Raw genomic sequence first — 21,301 nt, 5'->3', positions numbered from 1 at the left:
TAACGGAAAGAGCGATAACATTATTTTACACACGTTAACATTTTGACGCAGAACATTTTCAATTTGCGTACAGAACCCCACCGAAACAACGTTCGATTAGAGAATGACCCGAACGAAACGGGTCGACTCGTTGAAATTCCGTGATCGTGCGTCGGTTATGACTTCCGGTTCGTACGGCCGAAAACCGAAGTGGACAATACGCCGAGCGCATAATTACATTTATATTAACCGGGCAGCGCGTGACCAAGGCGCATGCGTTATACGCAACGGCGTTCTAAAAAGAAGAAAGATGAAAAGATTTCGTCGACCCACATTCGTCCATTCTTGATTCGTTCGTTTGATTTCGCACTCGGAAGTCAATTCGCGAGCATTAATTACGGTTTACCGAGGCACATAGACTCGGTCGCGTTCTCTGCCTGCTCGATCGGGTATGCGATTGAATTATTTTTCACCGTTACGATTAACGATATTAGACTGTGGAACGTCCAGCGCTGTCGAAACTGTACGCGAACCTTCGTTAGCCTGGCTTTCTTGCTGTTTTGCATACCGGGTGGCCTAATTTGCGTTCGGAACTACCGAAACAGAGGAAATAACTGGTTTTTAATTTCTTCGCGCGACTTGGCGAAACGTGTAACGGTGTAGGTTCTATCATTTCGTGAGACGCTTGGAATCAAAGTTGCCGGATCGACCAACTGTAGTTAATTATTTGGCAGTTTTCACAAAGCTGTGGACTTAGCGGAGTGGGGGTAGCTCTTACCTGTCAAAAACGCTGAAAATCGCACGTCTTTACGCACGAATAACTTTTGACCTACTGATCTCCTAGGATTAAAACTTGGATTTTCGGCATTTTCTCGCCAAAACTATCAGATTACATAAAAAAGTAGTTAAAAATTTCTGGTCCCCTGAAGTAAAGTTTAGCATTCTTAGGTGGAATATCGACTATTATACTTACTTGTATCCACTACATTCTATTTGAAAAAGGACACTAATCGTCTGAAAATCTTATAAGAAAACAAGTTTGTCTATTGGAATGCTTTTTTCTGAAAAATTTCCTCACGCAATTGGAAATAATGTTCTGTCTGTTCAGCAACTCGTTGACATAAATCTGTCCGCGTTTGCCACGCCCGAACAGTACTGGGAAATAAAAAGAATGAAATGTAACCGGGGGTTGAAGTCGGGCAAGTCAGAAATCCGTGGATCAATCAGGGATCGATCGCGTACTTCACCGATAAGATCGTCGCAGCAGGCCAGGTCGTTACGTAAACCGTAGCTTGCAATTACTTGTAATTAATTCATTCGCCGGCATCACGGGTCGATCTAGAAACACTCATGACAAGTTATCGAGTTTATCGTCTCGATTACATTGTCCGTGTGCCGATCGTGCGACTCGGTTCCTCGTAGATCGTTTTGCACGATCTTTGGCAACCCCTGTCTGATCCACGGCTTGTCTAGTTTCTGTGCAACACGTGCATTACGTGTAAATGCATGCACGAAACGCACGTCGGACTTTTCACTTTATGTCCCAACATGGCTGCCATGGCAGCGAATGTACTATATCTAATTGTTTATTCAGATGTTGAACTGTTTGAATGTTTAACAATGCTTTTTCAGATTATTAAATAGTCTGTTGCACGTGCAAACACTGTATAAGAAAAATTGCAGAAGAGTAGACGTCTGCATATAAAATCTTCCGAATGGGAAGTATGGCGTCCAGACTGTGAGTTTCAGTCTGTAACAAGCAATATAATTCGTTATAGTCGTCATTAAAATTCGACGTATTAGTACTACTATTTTTTATTAGGCTTTCTATAATGTAAATTCCACTGCATATCAAAACTGATGTTGCAATGCAAATTTTAGTACACATGACCGCACTGCATTTTAAAATAAGGAGAAAATTGGAAAGTACATACGCAATAATATTCGAACACTCTTAAAGAGGCGATAAAATTTTTAATATTGGACTATGCATGATAAAAAGATTTCGAAAAAATTTCTCAAGGGTCCGAATATTATTGCGGCTGACTGTATAAAATACGTTTTTATATTATTTCGAGTATAAATATAAATTCTACTTTATCATCATTGCTTTATAATTGTAGTGATCATTCTAAGAAGCAAAATAATTTGTAATTACAACTGCGATGAATATAAATGTTGTTTTCAGTATTAGTAATAAAGTGGTTAGGCATTTTTCGCTGTACAGCTTATACGGAAAATTTCAGCGCATATCGAGGAACGTGTTGCAATGCAAATTTTCGAAGTGAATGTAAGGAAATATCGCGAATAATCGAAGGTTGCGGGGATATCAAAGCCGTTTAGTGAATGCACGTTGCTGCTGGATGAAACTAAGAGACGGTCACTGCGCAGTCGTAATCCGGCGAGTGGGGGATCTCTGAAATACGAAATAATTAAATCCTCAGTCATCGTCCGTCTCTTGCCGGAGCAGTTGCGTCGCGGCGATGATCTCGTGCTCCGTCACTTTCGAGTGACATTGAAAGATCTAATCGAGTGTTTCGTCATTCTTTCTCAACAGAAAATCAACATCGCTGTCGTCTCGAACTCGTTGCAATATTTTTATTTTTTAATCATTTTCGTTCCCGTAAATTAACGTTCGATTTGGCGAGTTTTCTTCGATAGTGTCGTCGTTGTATTTCGCGTATTGTGCATCACGGTTGTCGTTTACGTGTCGACAATATTTGTACGGAAAAGTGTTTGATATCATCGTACAGTTTTTGGTGAGAACGCGATTCACTATGAATTTGGAGTACGGAACCGCAGACTTCGTCCGACTGGGTCGATTTTGAAAACGTGAGTTGTATTTATATTACGGTGAATTTCTTTCGCGAATCGCGTAGAGAATATTTTCAAAAATAATCCGTTTACATTTCACGTTCGTTTCATTCACATCGAAAATGCTATACATTCAAACGTATGTGAAAACTTTGAAAAATATCGTGCGTGACTGAAACCACCATAGATTCAAAGATTGAAGCTTCCTTTTTACAACGACACCTTAAACATTGATGTACGATTTTTTTTAGTCATTTTATCGAGCTTTGAAGTAGTATCGATTACCGAGGACTTTACACAGCAAAACTCGTGTTTGTTCCAAAAACAGTGGAAAAAAAAATCGTACATCAATTTTTATGGAGCTGCTGTAAAGAGAAGGCTTCAATCTTCAAATCTGTGGTAGTTTCATTTGCGAGAAAAATTTTTGAAAGTTTTTCGAGACGTTCGAATTTGCAGCATTTTTTAGGAAAAATGGAGTACCGCTTTGCGAAAGGGGAGGCATCGAGCTTTGAAATGAGTCCAGGCTTATGGTTGTACTATTTGTGTTTACGCAATGATCGCAATTTAAATGTCCACAATTTTTCGAAAATATAGTATTTAACCCACGGACTCCTGTGTCAATTTTGACCCACGCCGATATTTCACTAATACAGTTTCATTCCGATATAAGACGATGGCTCGGGACCGGCTTTCGTCGTATTTCGGGTGTGGGTACCTATAGCGATTAGGATAAATTGAACGGTTTGAAACTCCTTTTTCTGTCCCGTTAAAAATCGAAGTGACCGTTCGCTGCATTTTATATTTCTATGAAGCGATCCCGTTCGAAACATTGTTAATATCATTTCAGTAACATCGATACAAATCTCGGGAACGCGGTATCATATTCCTTATCTTATCTCTCATGGTTGCTCAAATACATATATACGGGGCAGATAAAACGGTAGGTGAGATTGTGCCCTCGGCTATTCCCCATGAAATTAAAAATCGCTGGATCTAGTATCCTTCCATGCTGAAACGCTTATCTCCCGATAACGTGCCGAGCGAAATTAATGTTTGCTATGTAGACTCCGTGTCGATAAACATTTGTTACAAAAAATCGCGAGCAGTTCACAGTGTCGAAGGAAATATCCTGCTCGTTATCAGCAAAGTTTTCGTAGAAACAAATCGAATAATTAGACTGTGGATTTTGTGCATTTATGAGAAAAATGGGTATATCAAATGCAGAACAATAATAACATTTAAAGAAATTAAATACACACTGTTGTTACTCTCAACTAACTAACATTATTTTAAGAAGAAATAAATCTCTACAGATACTTTTATTTTACATAAATATCCGCAGTCTATCCGCTTATTATTTGCTTAATTAGTAACGATTTCCAACCGCGTCCATCGATTCTAACAATACTCGTCGAGTGGATTCCAACAATACCAGTTTTGAGACTAGAGTTAAAATTAGGTTTCAATTTAGGTTAGATTAGGTCAGACTTAGGGTTGGGTTCGATTAGAGTTAGCTCGGGTCAGATTAGATTTAAATAACTGCTTAATTACAGCATCCAATGACACGTACAAGAAAGAATAGAATTGGCGTCTAGCAGGGTTCTGGTTTCACGAGTCAGACTAATTAATTAACGGCTCTTCTTTCGAAAGCAAAACTTTCATTGATTTTTTAAAAAGTTTTGACAACTTTGATCTCCGTTCTTTAACTACAACAAAGATATTTCAATACTCTATTGAGCATATTCGAGCTAGTGGAAAGACAAGATCTATAGTGTTTTACGTCTGCATGCGTTGTTTGTGCGTGGTAGATTTTTGTTATCACAGCACGGATTATCTCTACGTATGTGATAATGTTTAAACTAGTTCGTACCTTTGGTTGAGCTTCTCGTCGATAATATCTTAAATTTCTGAGATTACTATTGATTTCACTGATTCACTAAAATTCGCCAAGGGGATTTCTTAATATTGTATTTGGTGCTCCTTTTTCTGTAGTGTGTTCATGCTCTCCTTTCCTACGGTCTCAATAGGTATACAGTACAATAATTTTTATCAGACGTATTTTACAAAAAGGAATAATATGTACAATAGCTCGGTAAATCTTGAGTTTCTATTTACGTATCGAACCTTAACGCACTGTTAATCGCACTGTCAGTAGAAGAAGTAGTTTACTTTAATCAATAAGTTGGTTAAATTTCACCTTGGCAACCCAGACCTTTTCAACTTTTCACTACATAATCTTGCACATCTTGGCGAGAAAATGCCAAAAATCGAAGTTTCAAGGCGAGGAGGTCACCGGTTCAAAAGTCGTGCGTTTTATTTGGAGAAAAGTCATGTTTGCTTAAAGTTAACGCTACGAATCTAATATTTTTAAAAGCCGATACGAATTAGTCGCGTTCGTTGCTCGGTGGTTCCCGAGTGGTCGACATTTGCGAGACCGTGGAAGTACCAGCATAATGATGATTTCGGAGGATTAATGTTTTATTTGTCTTCCCGAAGAACACCGCGTGACCTCTCGTGCCGTGCTTGACAGGACACCGCGATATTTCTTCTTTCGTTTTATTCTCTTCCGGGTGAAAGAGCAGGACCCCGGAACGGGATATTTCTTTCGTTTTTCTTCTTTTCTTTTTTTTTTGCACGCGACGTACACAGGACTCGATGATTGGCTCGGGGCGTTTTGCAACTTTGTACGCCCTCTCGTTTCTCGAGTACATGCATTAAACGCGTTCGGCCTCCTCCACCCACGATTAAACGCGCGCGGCACACACTCCTTTTCGTCGCACGCGCCGCGTGTGGTACGCTCGTGACCGGCCATTTCGTAAATTGGATTAACGGTCGTGCAGGCTGGATAATTGACCCGGCTCGTAATTCGTACGTTCGTTCCTCTCTTGGCCCTTTGTTGCCTGTGTCCGCCATTATTCTTCGGCCGCTATACATTTCAAGCATGTATCTTGGACCGTGCTCCTCCTCCCCACCCCCTCTCTCTCTCCATTCAATTTTTCCGTTAATCATCTTACGCGAGAAATTAATCTGCCTTCGTTCAATAGAACTGCAAACGATGAGGTAGAAATGATAATAATGCCCCAACAGTGTTCGGCCTTATGCGAAAGCGGTTTATTTTAATAAGAATAAGCGATATATATTTGATTTCTTATTTACGGCCACAGCTGGAGTAATGTACTCTACAATAGCATGACAAGAAAAATATTTCTTAGGTGCAACGCATCGATAAATTGAGAATTATTAAGAATTTGTTCGTTACTCCGAGTAGCATTTTCCCAACACTGCTTTCTATACAGAAGTAGCGTCACACGTGTATAACGATTCGATATTTGAAGAAAATCAAGTTAATATCGAGATGGTATCTGTTTCGAAAATAATCGTAGAATTTTCAACTTTTCTTTAACAATGTGTTCATATTTTACAAGACACGTTGCGTTTAACGGAATCATTGTAAAAGTGAAGGCTGGGGTTAAACTTCACCTCCGGAACCCAGAAATTTGTTAACTTTTTACAATATGATCCTGCGCATCTTGGCGAGACATTGCCAAAAATCGAAATTTTAAGGCGAGCAATTCACTGGCTCAAAAGTTACGCGTATTTAAAGTTGAGCGATTACATTTTGTTCTGGGTGATCGACTAAACGCCGATAGTAAACGCATCAATTGTGTTCTCGGATGCTGAGTTACTAAAATCTCGCAGGGCCCGAAATAATGAAGAAACAAACAATTCATTCAGAACAATTCCGATCGGAGTATGTGGATGAAATCGAGTTGGTATCCTCGAAGTTCCTTCTTTACCGACGCGATTCGCTGGTGGTTATGGTCCCGTAGCTGTTATCCTTGACGAGTTTCTTGTACACGTGCGCGGAAACGTGCCGTCGTGTTTGAGCGTAACAAAAGGAGAACGAAAGCTGCATGCAAAAAGTTTCATAGAAATCTGCCGCGCGTGATTGATACGCGTTTGTTTAGAATTCGCCCGGCTCTCTCGGTTGTAGCCTTTTAGATCCGATTTGACTTGCGGCGCGGCTCGCGCAACGCTCGGTCTCGCCACGATGACGAAGCCGAAAGGTTACTATATCACTAGATTCCGAAAGGTTACTATACTACCGAAGTCCGGCAAGCTCCGATCGTATCCCCGATTCCAGATGTTTTTCTTCACTCGGATTCACCGTTTACTTATTCCGCGGGAATTCTTCACGCTCGAACCGCTCGTTCGTTAATGAATTTCTAACTGACAGTACGACTAACAAGTTGCACAAGTTCCGCGTGCAGAATATCCAATAATCAACCCGATCCGCACGATTTTTCTGCATCGATAACTGTATCTAATTTGCAAGAAGCCGGCCTCGCAAAGTAAAGAGCTGCAAGCTGTTCTTTTCCCCCCGAAATTGCAGTTGTCGGGATTGTTTTTTGCAATTAAGTTGAACAAGGAGATCTTAGACAAATCTGTTGTACAGGAAGTAAATACTAAATGAAATTCTTGTAACCCTTCTACGCAAATGTTTGCCACTGGTTTTTGCCCGTGAACGCAGAAAACCTGCTACTACGATTACTCGTCGGACAGCGAGGTAATTAAGCGGTCGTCGTTCCACTGATCCACACGTTTAATCAGGGAACCGTTTATGTTGCAAGCTGTGCCAATGAAAAATTTGCGTACCTGCTCACCAACACCTGCGAAACAGACGCAATCCTACAGTGCAGTTCGCTTCTCCGCCGGCCTGTTCACGTCGGATTGTGCAACGATATTTTCCTTTCCGGGTGTATCGACAGAATAAAAATACATCCCTGTTTCAAGTTACAACACGTCGATGGGGAAACGGTGCTAATATTGACAGCGTGTTCCGAGCGTGATACGGTTACGCTGTCAGAACGAGAAGGTTACGTGACTCTAATAAAGGGAATCCGTCACGAATTCATATCCATCGGGCTTTCTTCCCCGACGGTACACGTGCAAATTTTACGTTGCAAATTTACGATGTAATTTCTAGTTTTAGTTCCGAGACCTGCCGATCGTTCATAGTACGTAACGATAGAGTGAAGGTACTCCCGTGGAATCTATGCGAATTGACACGCTGATTGCTCGCCCGTTAGTTTGATAAAAAGGAGGAGATAATGCTTAATCGGTGTTGAGCAATCTGCGCTGATATCTTATTGTTAGATCAGCAGAAATATGTACTCACGAATGTGCTGATGCCGTTTATATAATTCAAGAGTTATCTGGAATAAGAATGTAGAGTCTTGCTCTAAGCCGGACGGAGCTACACGATATTAGTCACTACCCTCTTCACCGGGGGGACTTACCCTGCGAGGGGTCAAAAAACTCTAGTTGTAAAGTATTAACATTACCGCGCTCACAAGAAAATAGTAGTCCTACACGATCTATGTCACAACACGGAACCGAGGATTGCGCTTAGATCAAGGTTTTACTGTACACGCTAAAACCGCATTTTGAGAAGCCTCTAAAATCGAATAGCCCAATTTTTAATGCAGAACAAGATATGAAACGGAATAAAGTGATATAAAAAATTATTTGAATCCAAGTAAAAAATGGTGAAACTTTAAAGAAATGAGTTTCTCCCAAATATCGGGTTTCATCATTGCGTTACAACATTGATTGTGTGTAATATCTCGTAAAGTACACATTTAAGTGTACCGCGTAAAATGCATAAATATAAAAAAGTAGAATTGAGATATAAAAATTAATTTTGTTGCTAATGCATCGAGTGTGCCAGATTCTGTTAAGACCTGTCAGACGCAGGAGTTAAAAAAGGAGTCACTGTAATAAATGTCAACTTTCTTCGTTTTTTATTGCATCGAATAAGTTACTTAGTAATGGAGTTTGTGGAATTTTTACGGTTACCGGTCCGGTAGTCGATGCATGTGTTAAGGAAATACCAACAAGATAAATATTCATAAAGTCGTTACAGGTTTGCGGAGCAACCATGCGTAAAAAGATGTTTGAATGCACCTTAGTACAAGTGTCGTAATAACAGTTTTAGCGATACTATGTCTTATGCGAAACGGGTCGAAATTGGAATCGGGACACTTTTCAATATTCGGAGGATTTTATTTGTTCAACCGTCGAAAGCGTATAGTGTTATTTACTTTTAAACTGTATATTTATTGCTTCCCTCACATTTTCAGTGAGCATTAAGAAATCATCGCGGGTAACAGTTGTACAATTTACGGTTAGCTTGTCAAAGCAATCGGTATAATCCTGATTCTTATGCATTCCGGAAGTGTACGCTATGCTAGTTTTCCCCGAGTGTTTTTTAAGTGATCAACAAGTGTAACAAACTGTTGTGCTAAACCCAATTTAATTGTGCGAAGGATAAATTGGAAACGTTCGCGAAACTTATTTTCGTGAATGTGTTCTAATATATTAGATTGTCCCAAAAGTTTATTAACTATGACATGACTATGTAGAAACAGTGTGATCATCTTTCTGTTAATGTTTGGATTACACAGGATTAACGAATCGATAAATATTAAACCCCAGCTTTTCTCAGTTGATCCATGGTAGGTATCTGTAAAACGATTAGCCTAATCAATTTAGGCGTGCTGACAGCGGCGAACGTGACAGATCAACGACTAGAATGATCGTAACAAATGTTCGAAAGGGCAACTATTTGAACTGCCGTTGAAATCTCTGGGTCACATCGTAAAGATAAATAGATTAGAGATCTGTAACATTAATAAAATCCGTGAACGTTCTACCGGTTCTGCAGGAACGTGTCTTTTTGTCTAGTCAATCGTGCCGGTTACGTAACAACCGGTTACGATTTCTTTTCCGGGTAGCCAGCTGACCGAATCGTAGACGTCACTAGTCCCGAGGAAAATGTCGTAACAGTAGCTTTGTCAGTTGTTTCAGTGTTACAATCCAGGGCACTGAACATTTGGTTAGGCTACGGCGTCGTTCATTCAACTCCTACAACTTCGAACTTGCTAGCAAACTGCTCCTCGGCCATCAGAAAACATTTCAGACGCCTCTAGGGAACGGATTGCATAGCTATGAAATTAGTATTCACATTACAGTAAAGTCTCGATCCAAGTCCAATAGCCGGGTCCGTGCTGTGACATAGATCGTGTAGGGCTACTATTCTCTTGTTTGACCGCGTCGACCGGTCCGAACGTAGAAGAGAACAGCGCGTGTAAACACATCACAATGAATCCTCGATATATGTCGACGACACGGGTCTTGCCAGCGTCTTATATCGTCCAGGAGACATACTCGAGCCGTGTTATGTTTACACTCCTCTTCGTCCGAGACTTCTCGAGCTTCGTGGCCCCTCACACCCCGCGGTAATGGGGATAATTCCGCGACGTTTATCATCCAGACCTTGGCGACATATATAGAGAAATCACACTGTACGTACCGTCAATTAAACCACTAAGTACAACTGTACTCAAATTATATCGTGTTTACTGTCATTTTAATCGGAAAAATGCCACGAGTAAGTTGGCGGAAGTATCATAAAAAAATAATAAAAAATAAAGAAGTTTTGTAGTTGGATTAGTAGTGGTTCACACCGAATGTACCCGAGCCGGTATCGGATTAGTCGCCTAGTGGAGGGGATAGGCGAACTGACTAAGATCGTGTAGTTCCGTTCGGCTTAGAGCAAGACTTTACTGTACTGGATTGTATGCACCTATGCGAAAAGTGAATGTTAAGACATTGCAAGAATACAGTTTGAAACTTCATGGAACGCTTTGACCACGGCGAAGGACAAAAGAAGCGGAATAAAAGAATGCCCGATATTCATGCCGAGGTTCTTTGTACAAACTTTCTAAGAATGGAAACTTTGAGGAATGCAGACAAGAACACAAATCAAAGAAGCCTGTACATTATACCATGATAATCCGTCCATATAAAAGCAGTATCGCACAATATCATCCGTTGACATTCTCATAAGGAGATTGTGGATCGCCGTGCAGATTAAATCCTCCGAATTAAGTTAATGCATCGAAGAATCGAGTACCGAGTGCATTATTTACCTTATTAACAATTTCACGGAGTCGAGGATAAAACCGAAAGGCCAATTCGACCGTGGTGAAGTCGTGAAAATCGTATTGTACACTTAGTTGTACGGTGAACGCGTAAAGTCGGCTAGTGTGCAGTTGTAAATGCGTCGTTAATGCGCCGCGGTGCACGCGCGATCCGAAGGACAAGATTCAACGATAATTTGCCGCTATTAAACTGAACTGTGACGCGTAATTTGAGCGACTCTGGGTAATTGTACGAGCGACGTGAGACGCGAATCAATGTCGAATCGGTGCCAGGCTAAAATCAGCGACGATACTGAAAATCGACGTTGCAGGATCTCTCTCTCTCTCTCTCTCTCTCTCTCTCTCTCTCTAGGCAGTCGGCTCTCGCAGCTGGTCGTCCTTGCATCCTATAACAGGAGAGACGCAAGAACTCCACCTACGTGTTTTCTTGCCTCTCAAATGTCACGTAGAAAGGCCGCGTTACTCACCAAGAACATCGCGAATACGTCGGGCCCGCACCTGTGCGATTTAATCCTCCCCGCAAAGCCTCTCCCCACCCCCCCGATCGGCATCGCCTCCTCACCTTTAACACTCTATCGGTTAAACCTTCGCCGGCGTAATTAGGCTCGACGAACAGCAATTCACTAATGGCCCCATAAACTCGGAATTTCAAACGCGATACGCAGCCCGCGTAAATCGCGCGAGCGCATTTATTAAATCCCGACCGGAATACTCCGAGAGAGCTCCGGGATAAACGTGCAATTTAATTTGTAGCAGAGGGAGGAACGTTTTCAGGTTTTTGAACTTACTGAAACTGAACTTCACAATTACCCCCCCCCCCCCCAAGCTTTTGGTACCTGTCACACGTCGTTCTATTCGTTTCGGCCCGGTGAACACGAATACTACTTTCGTTTTTGGCGGAAATTTCACGTTTCCGAGATATTCGCAGAAAACTTCTTGCCGTTTGTAGGACACTTGAAACTTTGTGACTTGTATTTTTTTTTTTTTTTAACATGAAATGTATACAGGGTGCGAGACACCTCACTTGATCATCTCGAATCACCTCTAAATTATGCTGTGTACAAAAAAATTATTTCTACAGATTATGAGTTCATATCCTAGAATTTTTTTTTTGGTCAACATAACAACTCTTTTCTTTTCGAAGATACGAAGGTCGCCGTTCATTCCTGCCGAAACGTACATCTCGTTTGTAGGCGACATTGTCAGCTTCGCATGTCCGCCGTACGCGTTGAATACGAAATTATTCACACTCTCATAACTGCCGACATGCGATCGAATATCCTTTCAGTGCCGAGCAATAAATCTGTCAGTGTCGCGTTAATGTTACAGACACCGGTAATGGTCCGCGTTGTTTAGCTGCTCGCTTTTCAGCTAATCACGGTTTCTATTGTTCGATCATTGAAAATTCATTGCCAGTTAACACGTTGACTGCCACGGTGGTCTCTCTCTCCGCGCGGTGAACGGTGCTACAGAATTCGAGAAAAACCTTCGGCTCGAGTTATGCAACGGCTCTTGCGGTTTTCTAACTGTAATTAATAGTATAGTAATAGGCCAGTGTAACAGGTTCACCCGTCAACGTGCGGAAACGTGCATTCACGGAAAATGTGTGATCTTCGACGTCTAAACTCCACGTAGCAAAACTTGGACAGTTTCGCTGGCTGGAAATTAATTTTTCTGGTGTTGTACTTTTGGTACTTGGTTGAAATTAATCAGTACAAGATTAATGGGAACTAAATATTAAATTGGTGTAGCTTCTTTTGCCAAAACACCTTTTTTCTCTGACCACAATGCTTGTCAACCCTTTGCCCCACAAAATCGAGTCAGACTCGTGACGAAGATTCCGAACAGGGTCTAATAAATATGTCATCGATTTCCTTTAAACCGAAATAAAATTCGATTTTGTTATAGTTGATATGTATCTCAATAAATATAAACTATCGTTCTTTTTTCTACGAAATTCTAATCACAAAGTAAATAGCAGTGCAAGGGGTTAACAAAGGGCAAACAGCGTTTGTGGAATACGACGAAAGTAAGAAAAGCGATGGTCTATTAGAAGCAAATTAAGCGAGCATGGTGCGAGTGGAAGTCCGCCAATGAACGACGTCGATTATCGCAATTGTGAAACAATTAACGTAATCATCTGTGGTAAGATAATCGAAGACACGGAGGGGAACGTAATGGTGATTTAGGGGAGGGGGGAGCATCGCAGCGCCGAGGTTTATTTTTGCCTTTAACAGCCGCGGCAACAGGAACATGAATGGAAGGAAACGATAGGCAAATTGCCAAAACGGTGTCCATTAATAGCCTTACGGAGGTGGAGAAGCTGGAAGGGTTCAATCACGGCACGTCGCCGTCCAGGAACGTCATTCCACTGTTCCACTCGATTAATTGATATTTATTCGGAACGTCTTAATTTGCCGCGCATTTTCACCAACGATCGAAGCCCGGCCACGGACTACTATGTGATACAGTTGATACATAAATTTTCCGACCGCTACCGTTAGAACGCGCCGCCGCGGTCTCTCATTAGATATTTATGTATTTATGAATTGTGACTGCCATTGTGCGTATAATTTGCCGTTACAATCCAGTCCGTACATTCGCTTCTGGTAACGATCGCATTATACAGTCCGCGAATACGCGTTTGATAAACTAACCCACGGTGAATTTCGTCGACGTAGAAAAAGCTGAAAAACGAATACATTTGTAATAATCTGCGGTTCAACGTCTCGCGCCGTTCTTATAATCAGTTTTAAAAAGCCAACTTAACGAACCTCGGTACGTACGAGATCCGAGATTAGCGCCGCTCGTGGTTACAATGTGTTCCTAAGTGAAAAACACGCAAGAAAAGCTTAAAAAATACGAAGAAAAGAAAATTGATTGTATATGTAGATATTCATTAAATTTTTTTGTACAACACTTCTTTTCGCCAAGAGGAATCACTCCGATACGTCTGGTCATGACTGTCCGTTTCTACTTCTTACGTACAGCTCGGGTCGCCTAACGTTTTCACCTGAAATATCGCCGGTGTTTTCACTGACGTGAGAAAGTGTGTGAAGGAAAAAAGTTTGTTTACTTGTATGTGGAAACAATTGTAATTTAGAAGATTTTTTCCCTCAAGTTCGTATTTACAAATGAAACGCACATACCGATTACATCGTAGCAAATTGAACGACAAATCCAGGCAACATTTCGCCTAATAATCTTAACACTAGGTTTGCGGAGCACTAAAAGAAGCGACTATGTTGCATTACTTCATAAAGTAACAAGAACGTGTTACCCACATTTTTAGCAATATTTTTAAAATAATATATACCCAAGGAAATAAATTTGCTAAATAATTTCTTATGTATGCATTCTTAGAATTCTCCTGTCATTTTTCGCAAAAGATCCATTAAATCCACAGTATACATGTTCTTAATCTGGTTCTACTTCGTAGATCATGCCCGACATGAATTTCAAATAACACGGTGGAATATTCTATGTAAATCAATTAGCCGAAGCATTAAATCTCGAGGAAAATTCTCGAAGACGAAACGTTACACTTGGAGGGCAGACGGTTTCCCGGCGGAAGCTGTCTAAAAATGAAGCATGATACAAAGTCGAAAATGTCCTCTCGAATTACAGGTCTGTCGAAATCCCCCGAAATATCGAACGTATCTCCCAAAAAGCCGGTGTTAATTATAGAAGAGAGAGGACTCGTTTAACCGGGGGGAGTAGCGATCATGCTGAATCCGACGTCCTCGAACGCGTTCCGGTGGCCAAGGGGATATTCCAAGAGAAATATCAACGATCTTTACGATCCCTGTGACCAAAGGGATTCGGGGTGGAAAACAGTTCGATGCCAAAAATATATCCCGCACATCGTGGCTCCCCATGGTCTTACTCGTATTTCGATTTAGGGTAATGCACGGAAACGCGCACCATGTAAACACGTGTCTGCCATCTGCATGCGTGCGAACTTTTTCGCGCGACCCGGACCTTGAAAGCGTCACGCATCGCGATATACACTCTGTCTACTAATTCCTCGTGTACTCATCGATGGAAAAAACGTGTCCGTCGCATCAGATGCGGGCATTATCGTGTCTTCTTCAAGACGAAGCAACCTTGTCCGCGTCGCGTAGGAATTCTATTGTTGTGCTACTTCATCGATAGTCGCAAATTCCACTCAGTTAAAATACACTCTGTACACGCTTCGAAGCGGAATAACTTTTTTGAGACGGGAACCTATGTACAGTGATTCCTCTATATATGTCGCCAAGTCTTGGGTGATAAACGTCGTGGAGTTATCCCCACTACCGCGGGAGATAGAGACGGATATTACATATAATTTGATTGAATCGTTGCATTTTTAAACTGCATTCTGAGGGCCCACTAAGGGTTAAATAGAAATTTCGGTAAATATATTTTCGTTTTAACCCTTTGCACTCGAAGCTATTTTATCTCCAAAAGGAAACATTTCTTCCGACCTAGAATATTTCCCTTCTATATATTTGTTTTCATGTTATACATACAATGTTTAGTAATTTATTAAATACAAACAAATTTAATAATGCAAAACATATTTTGAACAATGATACAGCAATTTTTAGTGGTGCCTTACAGTCACCATTCGAGTGCTAAGGGTTAACAATTAGAATCACAGAATAAAATATTTTGTTTGGATAATTTGGAATAAAGTACTGCAATCTTGTTCAAAGTATTCGACCACTTCAGAAGTATCTTGCGATTCATTCTATAACCGTAAACGAAGGTAATTATAGTGGGGGCAAGATAAATGATATCGAACATTAGAATGCTGGTTCGTGTATTGCATATGAATCGCCATGTTCAGCAATGATATTTGAAATAAAGGGAACAAATTGAGTAGAACATTTCCAGCCGTTACATAAATATTCGAATTTTGCTGTACACTTCCAACATATTGTCCCGGGCAAAACCATTTCCGTTCTATTCGTGCGACCGGTTGCACTAAATCACGTGCAGCATACTAAAGTTTCACTAAAACGAAGAATCCGACGTCTCTACTCGATTGTACGACTCGATTCTGTTGTCAAGGGTAATTGCCTGTTTCCATGGTCGCCATCAATCATCGACATCAGATTAATATACGAACGATCCTGAAAGGGAAATCCCTCGAACCGTCGAGTATCGCAATTAAACCAAGAATCGGGACTCAGTCGGTAATAAAGATCGCGAAACAATCGCGCACCGATTTCTACGATTCCCTTCTAATTGGATCTCATAATCTGAAGAAACACGTAAGATCGCGGGGGATCGGGAATCGTCTCGGCGGCACGAGTTACAATTGACCAATTACGGAGCAACAATGAGCGCCGCGGCGTTTAATTGATCGTAATTTCACTGGGTCGCGTGGAATCGGAGACCCACGAGATCTCTGTCCGCGGGTATCTTTTCGCGCATGGAAAGAAAATTCATTTTCTAAAGCAATTCGAAAGTCTCGCCGCGAGGTTTCTCCTAATTGGAGGCCGGGCTGTTTGCTTCGACAATCGATCCCACTTCCGTAGCGGTTACCGATCGTGCCCAGGCCGAAGAAAGTGTGCAACTTTGACGAAACCGGAAAGGTGGGGGAGGCACAAGCCCGTGCTCGTCCGTACGCTCGTAAATCTGTTCGGAGTCGAGCCGGAAGAACTATAAAATTTTTTCGTCGGAATTAACGGGACAAAAATTGAGTACCGGCGCGCTCGGTCTGTTCGAATTACCGACGACGAAATTAGCCGCTTCTCTACATTCCTGTGAGTTCAGCCGTAGTAGATAGTTTCTCGCAAAGTATTCGTTACAGAATGCCGTTTACGGTGCTGCCGCTACCGATCGACGCACGCTCCGTTGTTTAATACGATGGAATTCATACAGGGAGATCGGTAACCGCCGGTACAAACGGGGCCGATTCTACGTGAAAACATCGGTCGAAAATCTTTGAAGATCGGCCAAGTGCTTGGCATTTGTAACAAGTGGAATCGGTAAGCCATGAACAGACGCGTCAGACGATCTTCAAACTGGACTTCCTCGAAAACAAAGCCTCGTACGAGAACATTTTGTTTTACACTTTCGAGTTATTTTTTTATGTAGGACACCCCCTTTTTGGTTGTACCACCAGTTACCGATCGCAATGTGTACTGCACGGCTGTTTCGAATTTTTAACTGGGAACAATTGGCGCATATAATATCTTTTTTCTATGCTTCGAGAATACTGTTTTTAATATTATTAAATTATTACAGCACAATGAAATGTACATTAGGATAATTACACTTTCATTTAAGAAATTATTTTCTGTAAGCTCATCGATGTGTTCAAGTTACCAATTTGATCAGCCACTGTATCAAATATTTAATTAGAAATGCATTTCATATTCAATTCTGGTTTCGATAGTTACAGAAAATAACGTACAGCAGTTGATCAAACGGTTAGAGCCACCGTGAGAAAAATATATTTATCACCGAACGTACATTCAGAATTTAATAAACTATAAAATACTTGAAAAATATAATAGGAATTGAGTGTGGCTGGATATCCATTTAAAAATGGTAAACTCATCTATTTAGTGATTGTAATAATTTGATTACCCACTGTATACAAGAGGATAAAACGTGCAATACTTTCGTTTCGAATATGCAAAATATGCAAGCGCATGAAATGTCTTATACTTTTGTGCGGCACGGTATGTGTAAACGTAGCTGCTTCGTATTATTTTAATGATAGTGGTGAATTGAAAAATCTCATGGGGACCCAGAGGGTTACGATGCAGAAAATCACATCGTTACAAATGGTCACTGGAATCCCATAAAAAGACTAAACCACAGAGCCGTAGGATTCAGAGGCCTTTCCTCGAGTATGGTAATTGCACCGTACCGGCCAGAAAAATATCCGGTGAAAACAGGAACGACTGGAGGTCTGCAGCGTCGTGACACCGATATAAACGACGCGATGAAAATTTTTACCTCGATCGCGAACAGCTCGGTCGTTCGGATCGCGTGGATCCGTACGCATGGTGGCTATTTCTTCTCCGACCCACTTCCGCCGGCGCGCGACGCAACGCACAGTGGTGCCATTTCTCGAAAAGCTGGCCATAATTCATCATTTCAGATGATTTTCGTAAACACTAATATTTTTACTCTGTTGGGTTAACTATTATGGGTTAAATATTACAAAATATCACTTCAAGATACTGGTATAATTAATATAGGCACAGTAATTGGTACCCGCACGGTAATTGGCTCCCTCGCCCTATTTGCATCCACTGAATATAATATTTCTTCGCCATCCGAAATCATTTCGAGCACTGAAAGACTGATGTATGGATCAGTATAGAGCAACAACCTTTGAAATATGTCCCGATTCTAGAAATAGTCTCTTCTATTCGATTTGCATAGCTTACGACATGATTCTAGGACTATTCTGTAAAACATCTCGTCGGTAGAATGCAATTTTTCATCGCGGAAGACCACGGATCATGACGTGACAATCAGTTAAATCGAAAATATGCAGAGCAACGCTTTTGCTATCTTCTCTGCTAATTCTTCGATCTAGTATCATTAGATCTTTATGCGAAATAACACATCCTACGCGTTATCGATGAAAACTGTAGCCGAACTTATTTTCTGTGCCGAATATTTTACCATTGAATCGCGAACAATATTAAATACCATCAAATTAAATGTTTTATCGTATTTCTCATACACGGATTTACCATACACGCGTACAAATCCGTTGTCTAAACTATTCGAACCGAAACTTTCTCAAATTATATAGGGGGTCCCAAAAATGTCGTATTTCTTTGAAAGGGGTGACACCTAAGTCAAACCTAACCAAAATTCCTTTAAAATGGCGAAATTGTGTAGGAAAAAGTTCCTGTAAATGTCGAGATCTATAAAACATCTAAATTTAATCAAAATCGTAAAACAGAATCACTATTACACGATCCCCCTGTCCTAATCGCGTTGACGACTGAACGGTTAGGATAAATGAAGTTCCACTATAACAAAAACGAAAAAAGAACAGAAAAAAAGAAGTGATTAAACGTTTCCAGCGTGCGGCGCCGCGTTCGTCGATTGCTTTTCCACTCGATCGATCAAAGATCGAGCGCGCGCGTTCGCGCGACTTCCAATGAATCATGGTCGCTTCTTGTCCCCGTTCGCCTAAGCTGCAGCCTGGCATGGGTGCTCGCGCGCGACTTCTTCGCGGTTTGCACTTTCTTCGGTAGCTGATTATCGTGGGAAGCTGGGAGCGTTCTCACCGCGGCTCAGCGGCCCGGACACGGAGAAAGCCGACGCGATTTCGATGATTTCGATGATTTCTCGTTACCGCTGGCATTGATCTGACGCGGCGCGCGCGCGGGAGGCCAGAAACACTGGCCGAGGAACGCGAAACACGCGGAAACGCGCTCTCGAGAACACGCCCCGGCATTACGTAAGATTTATCTGGCGTTGGTTCAACGAGTCGTGGAGCCGGACCTTCTTTTTCGGGAACCGTTTAAGAGGCCCGGCTCTCGGCTAATTAATATTCCGGAATTAATCGCGTTTTAATGCCGCGGACACGCGGATATTTCCATCCGAGGCCCCGGCGCGCCGCACAGTGGGCAATTTGGACAAAATCGGATTCAAAATCGAGGAACTTTCGATAGGAATGAGGCAGAGCGATGAAATTTTGTTTAAATGAAAGCTTCAACTTTGTAGAATACGGGAAAAATAGAGAGATTATCACCATCCAATCATTTCAACGAAAAAATGATTTCATTCGTTTTTGTCACAAAAATCGATTTTTTGCAAAATCCTGAGGTCGTAGACAAATTTTGAGACCAGATTTGAAATCAGGGTGAATAAATCTATGGGAAATGATGTATAGCATGTTAAAAAAAAATGTTTTCCGCTCGTGGTATTGGAAAAACTAAAATTTTCTTGAATTTGTGCGCGTTTAACGAATTTTGTCGAGGTTAAAAAACGTTCGTACCACAATCTCTCTATTTTTCCCATATTCTACAAAGTTCCAGCTTTCATTTAAAAAAAATTTCATCGCTCTACCTCATTCCTATCGAAAGTTCCTCGATTTTGAATCCGATTTTGTCCAAATTGCCCATTGTGCGCCGCGCGCTGCTCGTTGGAATGCCACAGTTAGCTGGACAAAATTCATTTTCAAAAACTAACTGTGTCAATGTGATCTGTAATAACCATATTAACGAGACCCTTACACTAAAAAAATGTTAATCGTTAATTCCACGGATTAGGCGAACTTGGACTTAACGGCTTAAGATCGCCGTAAAAACATTCAGTTTTCCGAATAATTTTCATTATTGGAAGGGAACTGTCTTAGTTCTTTATTATTGCTTGTGTTATATTGTGCCAATTGTGGACTGCAATAAGATTGTTCATATTTTCCAGCGAAGCTTAAGACTATTACCTAATAGAATTAGTACCTCGGTCCTTAATAAGACATTTTCGGAGCAATTTTAATTGTTTCCTACATATGGAATACGACGAAAAGGAAAATTATCCTCTAAAATTAAGCAATCCCTTAATAATCAAATGTATGCGAAACTGATGTACTTCTATTACTGTTTTACATTGTTCTAATGCAAATGAAGAATGTCCCAACAAAAGCACCAACGGAGCGCAAATAGTTAACAGTTGCTTGATAATGTTGATTAGTTTTCAGGACAAAGTTGCACGATATTTATTCGACGGCTATAGACATAGTGAACGATTCCCAAGTACCTGTGAGAAACCGCCTATACCGATCTGTTAAATTTCTACTGGCTCGTTGACATTAACATGGCTGGTTAATGGAGAATTAATTGCACTCTTGTGTACGCTAACTCGCTAGATTTGATACTATCTCGCAGCTGACAAACTAAGATTAATTTATTTACTGCAGAAGAATATTCTGGAACGTGAGGACTGCAGTTTCTTCGATAGTTAGCATGGGAAGAGAGGTATGTTTTTGCCTGATGATACATCAAATGGAAAACTGCGAAGAAAGTTGAGGATCTCCCGATAATCTTATGTGATGGCGGCTCTTGATCAAAGGTGAAATGAATAATGTCGTCGTTGATGACGGGAGAAATGAATAGTTCGCGACGCAGGATTGAATATAGTTAATACACATACTGTGCTTCACGCTTGCATCTTTACGCAACGAGAGTTCCTTTGGTCAGTTTATTGTTGTATCCTTATTTGTACACTTTTAATTCTATACGTTTCATTATCGAAGAAAAAATATTTACAAGCCTACTAGATACAGCTGTACTTAACTCGGACTTCTATTGTTCGAAAAATTTTACAACATATAAATTTTCTTCATCCTTTTCCTGTAACGATGCAAAAATCTACAAATAAATGCATAAATATATGTATAATTATATCGATTAGTAATTAATGTAGCAATTGCTGCAGAATTGTCTTTCAGTGAAATATTTATCTGAAAAAGTAATGTGACATTAAATGTGATTTTCCACGCAGCAGCATTATTTTATAAACATTGTGCAAAA

The 21,301-nt window shown here is 40.9% G+C and overlaps 1 protein-coding gene across 4 annotated transcripts in view; it reads left to right on the top strand.

The window, feature by feature from the left end:
• Positions 1-21,301, top strand: part of Smash (smallish) — a 196,766-nt gene that overhangs the window by 105,926 nt on the left and 69,539 nt on the right. For 2 of the 4 annotated variants that reach the window (XM_076802192.1, XM_076802190.1), the window contains exon 1: positions 2,411-2,811. The exons of 1 other annotated variant lie outside the window; for it this stretch is intronic. The gene's annotated coding sequence lies outside the window, so the exon portion shown is untranslated. Of the gene's footprint in view, positions 1-2,410; positions 2,812-21,301 lie in introns of those variants that run through there. One more of the 4 variants, XM_076802193.1, reaches the window with a different exon arrangement.

This window comes from Halictus rubicundus, chromosome 16, assembly GCF_050948215.1.
Source record: "Halictus rubicundus isolate RS-2024b chromosome 16, iyHalRubi1_principal, whole genome shotgun sequence".
In the NCBI taxonomy this organism is placed as follows: domain Eukaryota; kingdom Metazoa; phylum Arthropoda; class Insecta; order Hymenoptera; family Halictidae; genus Halictus; species Halictus rubicundus.
The sequence above is the reverse complement of the archived record's forward strand: the minus strand, read 5'-3'. Positions and strand labels throughout refer to the sequence as shown.